At 39.5% G+C, this 9,642-nt stretch overlaps 1 pseudogene across 1 annotated transcript; it reads left to right on the top strand.

Moving 5' to 3' along the window:
• Window positions 1–611: 611 nt before the first annotated feature.
• On the top strand, window positions 612–9,358 carry LOC145966206 (uncharacterized; annotated as a pseudogene). The gene is made up of 4 exons (XR_014436989.1): window positions 612–1,063; window positions 7,579–8,447; window positions 8,627–8,743; window positions 8,879–9,358. The product of XR_014436989.1 is annotated as an uncharacterized LOC145966206 (transcript).
• Window positions 9,359–9,642: the final 284 nt, after the last annotated feature.

The raw sequence follows: 9,642 nt of genomic DNA, 5'->3' as shown, positions 1-9,642 counted from the left end.
CGATCCAGTGAGTAATGTGGGACTCGAGTACCAAGTCGAATTACCAACTCGGTACTCCCTACCCACTAAAAACCCCTCTCTTTTCACGAATTTCCTTTGACATACTGTCCCTCTGACTTCCCGAGATCTGTTTTCACATAACGTCAAAAAATAGTTATCATTACCTTGTTTGATGACTTTTGATGTATTGCTGTAATTGCTTGAAGGAGAAATGAATTTTCCGATAGATCGTACGTTCTCAAATTTAACGTAGATATCACGTTGCAAAAGACAAGAAATCCACACTAAATTATTAACTGAAAGTTTTTCTTCTTTCATGAACTGTATTCTTTTATAAACTTTACTTTATTTATTTAACTATTTTATCTATTTATTTATTTATTTATCTATTTCACCTATTTATTTTTAACTATTTATTATCAATGATCGAAAATCGGTCATTGATAATAAATAGTTAAAAACAAATAGGTGAAATAGATAAATAAATAAATAAATAGATAAAATAGTTAAATAAATATTTAATATTAATATTTTATATGATAATAGTAAAAGTAATAAATATTTTAAAAACACTTATTTAATCTAATTAATTTTTAAATAGATATCATACGATGTATGGATATCACACACATTCATGATAGTAATAATATTAATATGTTAAATGTTTATTATGTTTACCGCATTCTTCAATCGAACACATGATCGCGTTCGATAGCGCCAGTAGTACCTTAACCTACCGCAACCTACCATGACAAAATACTGCTCGCAGTCGCCGAGTAATTATCGTCGCATTATCGCGTCGTCGCGTCGTGTAGTAACGTGTCCGCGCGTGTTTCTTTCATCGAGTGATTTTTAACAGAGAGAAGAATGAGAGGTGTCATGGCCCGCTTTTAGGTGATCCCTGAAAGCGATACGCCCTCTGTGGACCTTAAAAACGTGCACCTAAATTACGAAACCAAGGTGCACGAATGTTCTCAGAGGGTAACATATAAGGTGCACAATTTCTGGTTCTATTCCGTGTTATGTGCACAAAATGTCGGTAGCACCAGTGCTGTATAGCAAGGTGCTTACGTATATCAAATAAATTTTAATATAAATGAGAAATGACGAATTTGCGACACTCTCTCTCTCTCTCTATATATATATATACATATATATATTGTTACGCCCGAGGCGGGGACTTCGATAGATATCGAAGTCGCGCGGTAAAGAGATCGGCCGCTCGCGAGACGCGCTAAATAAACAAGCACTTAAGGAAACTAATGAACTTTAATGCACTGCACAATTACAACACAAACGGTAACTCAGAACGTAAATACACAATAATGATAACACGGATCGACTCGTAAGAGAAACGCGTCCACACAGCCTGACAGCTGGCTCCAGACTCAAATGACAGCCGCCGCTGTCAACAACCTCTTGACAACGGACTTCTTCTCGTTCCACGACGGACTCGACCGCGACCCGAACCAGGGACGTAACACTTGCTCCCCTCTCGAAAGATTGTCGTCCCGACAATCACGTTGTGGTAAGTCTTCAAAGGAATCTCGTCGTATTTCAGCTCCCGACGTGTCTCCATGTTCTCCCTGAACTGCTGTTGCAGGTTACCGAACCACACGTCTTCTTGGGATCAAACGACTTCGCAGATTCCAACGACTTCACTGATTTTCTCCTTAGAGAAAAATCTTCAGGCAAGAGGGGGGTATCTTCCCGTGGACCCTCCGTTCTCCCAAGAGAACTCCTCAGGCCCCTGCCTCGGCATTCGCCCGAAGACCCACGGGAAAACCACGGGTCAAAAACCGTGGGTGAGGCAGTCTTCGTCCTCTAGTGTTCAAATAATTCCCTTTATTTTCCTTTCTGACTTTCTCTCCTTCCTTCCTTAATCTTTCTTGTCAAATTCGGAATTGTTTCCAAAATTTCTTTTCTTTAAACAACAAAAATAATTAAACGAGTAAAAAGCACCAAATTCTTTTATCCAAAACTTTCTTTTCGGGCCTCGGATGTAGAACCATTCCCTAATCAAAATAAATCCGGGAGTCCCTCCCACAACACTTCGAGGATTAGTCTACCAATTAGAACTCATTCAGAAGACAATAAGAATCAAAGCAACCATTATTAAAACAAGCACTGGAAATTACGAATATTGCCATCCAGGCATTCTAATGAAAGAATTAATCCCCTATTCAAGATACATCCGGGCCCGCCCCTTTTTACACACACTGGCTGCAAATAGATTTTCATAAACACAGTTTCAACAAAGTTTTAAAACACTTCTTTTATTAATAATTTTATTTTCCACGGCAAAATTCATTCTTTTTTTTTAAAGAAAAATTTTTTTTAAAGGAAACACTTTTAACATAACGTTTTTTTAAAAAAGAAACAAATTACGTGTGCAGATCTGATTGCGTGCGATTTATTAGCCGCATTTTTAAAATATTGGAGCGACTTAGCTGGATCGTTTGCCTCCTCTCCTCCCTTTCTCGGAGCATTTCGCCACAGCTGCTCCGTATACTCCGTCCGCTGCCGCATTCGTCCTTCACGGAGCGTTGCCATTTTTAACGCCAGGATGTTCTTTTTATTCTCGGGATTCTCAGATCCTTTCACTCCCGGGATTCTGTAGTCTTCTAGTATCCCGGACGAGCCCCCAAAATGTTACGCCCGAGGCGGGGACTTCGATAGATATCGAAGTCGCGCGGTAAAGAGATCGGCCGCTCGCGGGACGCGCTAAATAAACAAGCACTTAAGGAAACTAATGAACTTTAATGCACTGCACAATTACAACACAAACGGTAACTCAGAACGTAAATACACAATAATGATAACACGGATCGACTCGTAAGAGAAACGCGTCCACACAGCCTGACAGCTGGCTCCAGACTCAAATGACAGCCGCCGCTGTCAACAACCTCTTGACAACGGACTTCTTCTCGTTCCACGACGGACTCGACCGCGACCCGAACCAGGGACGTAACAATATATATATATATATATATACATTTTTTTTTGATATATGAATTTGCAATGAGCAGCGACATATTTTTTCTTAAGAACAATTATATGTTTTTTTTACATTAACTGATTCCTCTTATTATTCTATGCATAAAATTATTAAAGTAAAATAATCGAAAAATGAACATTTTATCAGATATTTTATAATTTATATAAAATTATGTCAACTTAAAGAATCAAATATCTCGTTAACTGTTCAATTTTTGACTATACTATCTTTATAACTTTTTACACGGAATATTGCGAAGAATCGATTTATATAAAAAAATTAGGATGGTTCCATTAAAAAATATGAAGATAATCTTGAAATTTCTAAAACGCTTCCACTTACGAAAACAATATTACTAGCATATCATGATCCTTTTAATCGTACAATTTTCGTAATTACAATTTTTTCAATTTTTTCAATTTTATCTGTAAAAATAGCGTAGATATTTCAAGTGAGCAAAGTTTTATATACATATATATATATATATATATATATATATACAGGGTGATTCTAAATAACTTTATGCTTTTGCAAAAACATAATCTTGATCGAATTCTAAGACGATTTTTCTTTTGGCAAATTTTCGTCCGAAGCTTAGTTTTTGAATTATTAAAGGAAGTAGTTAACGTATGACGGGTCGAATACAAGAGGCAGGCAAGGGTGACGCGATTCACCGTCAGACGCGGGTGCTTACGCGGGGCGCCTGCTGCGATCAGCTGGTCGCTATACACATACATACACACATGCGAACACATTTTTTTTTTTTTATACGCAGGGGAAATCCTCATGGATACCCCCCCCCTCCCCGGGGAGAGAGAGAGGGTTATGCCGGACTCCTACCGGCTAAAACCCCTGCGGGTGTCCTCCACCGCGGTGTCACGGGGGAACCACGGGTACGCCACAGGCATTCTTCCGCGACTCCCCCACCACAATCCCTCGTTGTAGCCGGGAGGGAGGACACCCGTCCGCCTCCCGGCTCCGTCCAATGGGGTTCTGTCCCGGTGGGAGATCTCCCCGCTCCACACCGGAGCCCCCCTCGCCGCGGCCCCTGAACGGGACCTCTTCTTATGCCGTGGTGGGGGGAAGGGAGGGGGGCCACCGAGGAGGGCCATAAGGAGGCCCTCACAGCCCCGGAACCTCCCTCTCACTCCCACCAATCCGCCAAGCCTGCAGTGAAGGGGGGAGTGGGTCTCAACAAGGTCCCTCCCCCCATTCAGTCCCTGTCCAGCGGTGGGGCCGGAGGCCCAATCAGCCTTCTCCTCCCCCGCCGGGTCCTCCTGGCCGCTGCTCTTCCTCGTGCTGCCATTGGGGCGGGCATCATCCGCCGATCCCTCTCCGCCTCCTCCTTGTTCCGCATGACCTCCTCGCAAAAGGAGGCCACTGCCCGCCACTCCTCCTCCCCCCTCAGCATCGCCTCAATGACGGCGCCGAGGGAGAGGTCAGCTCCCACCACTGCGACCAGGGCACGGCGCTGCACCTCCCAAGCCGAGCAGGCTTCGAGAGTGTGCTGCGCCGTGTCCCGGTCCTCCTCGCAGTGGTGGCACCTGGGGGTTGGTTCCCTCCCGATGCGGCACAGATAGTGACCGAAACACCCGTGCCCGGTCGCCACCTGCGCCACCCGGAAGGTGATCCGCCCCCAGGCCCTCCTCATCCACCTCCCGAAGACCGGGAGGACGGCTCTCACAACTCTTTGGTTCTCGCGGGCTGGCCCGGCCAATTGCCGCTGCCAGTCCACGAGGACCGAGTCTGCCGCCTTCAGCCTGATGGCCCTCTTGGCCCCCGGCCCCACCACAATTCCCCTCCCCCGGAGCCTCCTAATCCCCCAGTACATCTCGGCCCGGGCCTGGGCCAGGAGCTCCAGGGGAGGCGACCCCGCCAGCACCGCCACCGCCGCATATGCGACCGTGCGGTATGCACGCGCGGCCCTTAAAATTATGGGGCGGTGCGCTCCCCGTAGCACTCCCCTGATCTTGTTGGACCCCGAGGCAGCACCCGCCCAGATCGGTGCCCCGTAGAGGGCCACCGATCCGACCGCGTCCACATAAAGCTTGCGGACACGGCCGTCCGGCCCCCCCAGGTTGGGAATATGCGAACACATACATTCTCTCTCTGTCTGTCTGTCTGTCTGTCTGTCTCTTTCTCTCTCTCTCTCTCTCTCTCCCCCCTCTCTCGCTCATTCGCTCACTCACCTGTTTTTTTTTTTTTTTTTTACGAGAGAGGGGAAAATGCATTTTATGCATACCCACCGGTCGATCCAGTGAGTTATGTGGGACTCGAGTACCAAGTCGAATTACCAACTCGGTACTCCCTACCCACTAAAAACCCCTCTCTTTTCACGAATTTCCTTTGACACACTGTCCCTCTGACTTCCCGAGATCTGTTTTCACATAACGTCAAAAAATAGTTATCATTACCTTGTTCGATGACTTTTGATGTATTGCTGTAATTGCTTGAAGGAGAAATGAATTTTCCGATAGATCGTACGTTCTCAAATTTAACGATATCACGTTGCAAAAGACAAGAAATCCACTAAATTATTAATTGAAAGTTTTTCTCCTTTCATGAACTGTATTCTTTTATAAACTTTAACGTAATCACATTTATTTACTCACTCGATGAGACGAGAAATTGACTAATGACTCTCACTAATCACTATTAATCACTCTCGAATAATAACTGTTGGCGATTAAAAATCACTCGATGAAAGAAACACGCGCGGACACGTTACTACACGACGCGACGACGCGACAATGCGACGATAATTACTCGGCGACTGCAAGCAGTTTTTTGTCATGGTAGGTTGCGGTAGATTAAGGTACTACTGGCGCAATCGAACGCGATCATGTGTTCGATTGAAGAATGCGGTAAACATAATAAACATTTAACATATTAATATTGTTATTATCATGAATGTGTGTGATATCCATACATCGTATATCTATTTAAAAATTAATTAGATTAAATAAGTGTTTTTAAAATATTTATTACTTTTACTATTATCTTAAATAAATATTTAATATTAATATTTTATATGATAATAGTAAAAGTAATAAATATTTTAAAAACACTTATTCAATCTAATTAATTTTTAAATAGATATACGATGTATGGATATCACACACATTCATGATAATAATAATATTAATATGTTAAATGTTTATTATGTTTATCGCATTCTTCAATCGAACACATGATCGCGTTCGATTGCTCCAGGAGTACCTTAACCTACCGCAACCTACTATGACAAAAAACTGCTTGCAGTCGCCGAGTAATTATCGTCGCATTGTCGCGTCGTCGCGTCGTGTAGTAACGTGTCCGCGCGTGTTTCTTTCATCGAGTGATTTTTAATCGCCAACAGTTATTATTCGACAGTGATTAATAGTGATTAGTGAGAGTCATTAGTAAATTTCTCGTCTCATCGAGTGAGTAAATAAATGTGATTACGTTAAAGTTTATAAAAGAATACAGTTCATGAAAGGAGAAAAACTTTCAGTTAATAATTTAGTGTGGATTTCTTGTCTTTTGCAACGTGATATCTACGTTAAATTTGAGAACGTACGATCTATCGGAAAATTCATTTCTCCTTCAAGCAATTACAGCAATACATCAAAAGTCATCGAACAAGGTAATGATAACTATTTTTTGACGTTACGTGAAAACAGAGCTCGGGAAGTCAGAGGGACAGTGTGTCAAAGGAAATTCGTGAAAAGAGAGGGGTTTTTAGTGGATAGGGAGTACCGAGTTGGTAATTCGACTTGGTACTCGAGTCCCACATAACTCACTGGATCGACCGGTGGGTATGCATAAAATGCATTTTCCCCTCTCGTAAAAAAAAAAAAAAAAAAAAAATACAGGTAAGTGAGCGAATGAGAGAGAGAGAGAGAGAGAGAGAGAGAGAGAGAGAGAGAGAGAGAGACAGACAGAGAGAGAATGTATGTGTTCGCATGTGTGTCTGTATGTGTATAGCGACCAGCTGATCGCAGCAGGCGCCCCGCGTAAGCACCCGCGTCTGACGGTGAATCGCGCCACCCTTGCCTGCCTCTTGTATTCGACCCGTCATACGTTAACTACTTCCTTTAATAATTCAAAAACTACGCTTCAAATCAAATTTTGGTAAAGGAAAAATTGTCTTAGAATGGTGTCAGGAATACGTCATTTTATAGACGGATCGTTTTTCGGGATCGCCCTGTATATATATCCACACGGAAAAATTTATCTAATAGATATCTAATAAATGTCTAAATGTCTATGTGAGGTCCATATCCTCTGTAGATAACTAGTAGATGTATATATAACATCCACATATCTATATCCACTAAATTTAATAATTAGAGATTTGGCTCAAGTAATAAAAAAATTAAAAAGAAAATGGCATAAGAGCCAACGCGCGGTAGTTGGAGCGCAGAGAAGCAATAACACTTCTTTCTTTTTCCAATATTAGTTTATTAATAAATACATATTATAATAACAAAAAACGAACGTTTCGGATCATCTCTTGATCTTTCTTCAGCGCGATGTTAACAATATATATTACAGATAGTGACGCGTTACATTAAACGAATTTGTTTTTCGACGCGTAGGTGACGCTAAATTGCATCCGCGGAGGTCTAGCGCCCTGCTTCCAACGCGACTAGAACATACTCTAAGGAGCAATTAGGAGCATGCTTCATGTGCCTCACCTTCGAAGGTGGTGCAGTTGGGGCAAATGTGCGCGCATGCGTAATATATAAAATATGAATTGATGGATGGCTGCAGTCCATGTGAGTCCATGCTCTATTGTCCATGATGGCACATCTCACAAGTTCCTCAGTAACAAGTAATTCTTCAAGTAATTCTAAATTAAGTGATTCTGTGATCCTAAAAATGTGCAAATATTGCCAAAAATGATGTCATTTAAGTTAATCAAACCCCAGACTTTTGCATGTACTTCTGTTGTAACTCCCACAACAGACTCAACACAGTTTCTAACTACAACTATGCCTTTGGGTTCTTTATTAAATAAAACAGGCCTTAAAATTCAGCCTCAGGCTTAGGCTATAATCCATGGGAGTCCTTCCGTTCAAGTTCCTGTAACAAACTCTATGCAAAACACATCTACAATTGTATCTTCATTGGATTCTTCGATTATAGTAGATTCTGATGATGAAAAAGAGAACACTTTTGCTCTCAACAATGATGATCATTTTATTTGGGACCATAGAACTATAATGTTATTTTTCACAGAGTATGAACAACATGAGAAAAAGCTGCAAAAAAAGAAATATAAAAATAAAGAAGCCATGTTTCAAGCGTTAGCAGAATCTTTTCAAAAAAGAGGTTATGTAAATACTACCAAAAATCACATGAAAAATAAATTTAAATTGTTGAAGAAGAAATGGGATAATTATATTAAGCGAACCATGGGAAAAAACAGTTCTGGAAAAGGCATGAAACCTCTTCCATATGAAGAGTAAGTTTTTTAGTTGATCTTCTCTGTTCCGTAAATATGTTTGAAATACTTATAACTAACAGTTGAATCAATTTGTTTATTTAATATTTTTATTTGATTATTTTTACAAAATATTCTATTTCTAATATTAATTATATTTAATATTTAATGAGTAATAGAATGCATATTTATCCTTGCAGTGAAATGATAAGGATATTTGGAAAAAGCCATAGCGGAGTGCCACCTTTTGTAGCTGGCCGCAATGAAATTGTTTCTCAGGAAGAGATTTTGCAAAAAGTCGGTTTAAATTTGTTTGAGTAAGTTATCATTATTTTTTAAAGATGTTTTTTATTGATTTTTTACTTATTTTTTACTTATATGTTTTTAAAGATATATATTTTTTATAATTCCTATATTTCTTCAGATAAGTGATTTAAAGTTTTCTATTACAGGAATGAAAATGAAGAGCAGTCTTCTATTGCACAAACCTCACTTTCAATATTATTTGCAGCTAATAGCGAATCTGAATCAATAGCAGATAGCAATAGATCGTCCAAATCGGTAGATAGCAACTGCTCATCTTTAATAAATGCAAAAGCAAAAGTACGAGATGGCAAATTGGCGCTAACTTTACAATCAATTAAGAAATCCATCTGTACTATGCTACAAAGAGAGTGATGTCAAACAAGAAATACGCACAAAATTTCTGACAGAGCTTAAAAAATGTAATGAGTTGCAAATAGAGCAATTACAATTGCAAAAAGAGCGAAATAGCATTTTGCAAAAACAACTTCAAATACTAGAAAGAATAGAAAATAAAAAAATATACTCAACACAAAAAGAATTATCACATGAAGAAGATAAGATATAATAAGACTGATGAAGATCCATATAAAGCTATATATACACATAATAAGTATATATATATATATATATATATATATATATATATATATATATATAAGTTACATAGTATATAAAGTTTACGATTGTTAATTTTGTTTAAAATTTTTTAAGTTTATTAATTTAAAGAAATTATTTTTCAAGTTAATTATTTACAGTTTAAATAATTTTTAGTTTATCCCTTAGTTTATCCTTTAGTTTATTCTGTATCAAATATTCATTGATTTTTTTTATTTATTTAGTTTATCACATTTTCATTGAGTTCTTTTTTATTTATGTAATTTATTATTTAGTTTACCAAATTTTCATTCAT

The sequence above is a fragment of the Camponotus vicinus genome, unplaced genomic scaffold, assembly GCF_025532165.1.
Source record: "Camponotus vicinus isolate PSW18456_S1 unplaced genomic scaffold, iyCamVici1.0 SCAF_2, whole genome shotgun sequence".
Taxonomy (NCBI): domain Eukaryota; kingdom Metazoa; phylum Arthropoda; class Insecta; order Hymenoptera; family Formicidae; genus Camponotus; species Camponotus vicinus.
This window is presented reverse-complemented; position numbering and strand designations above follow the sequence as displayed.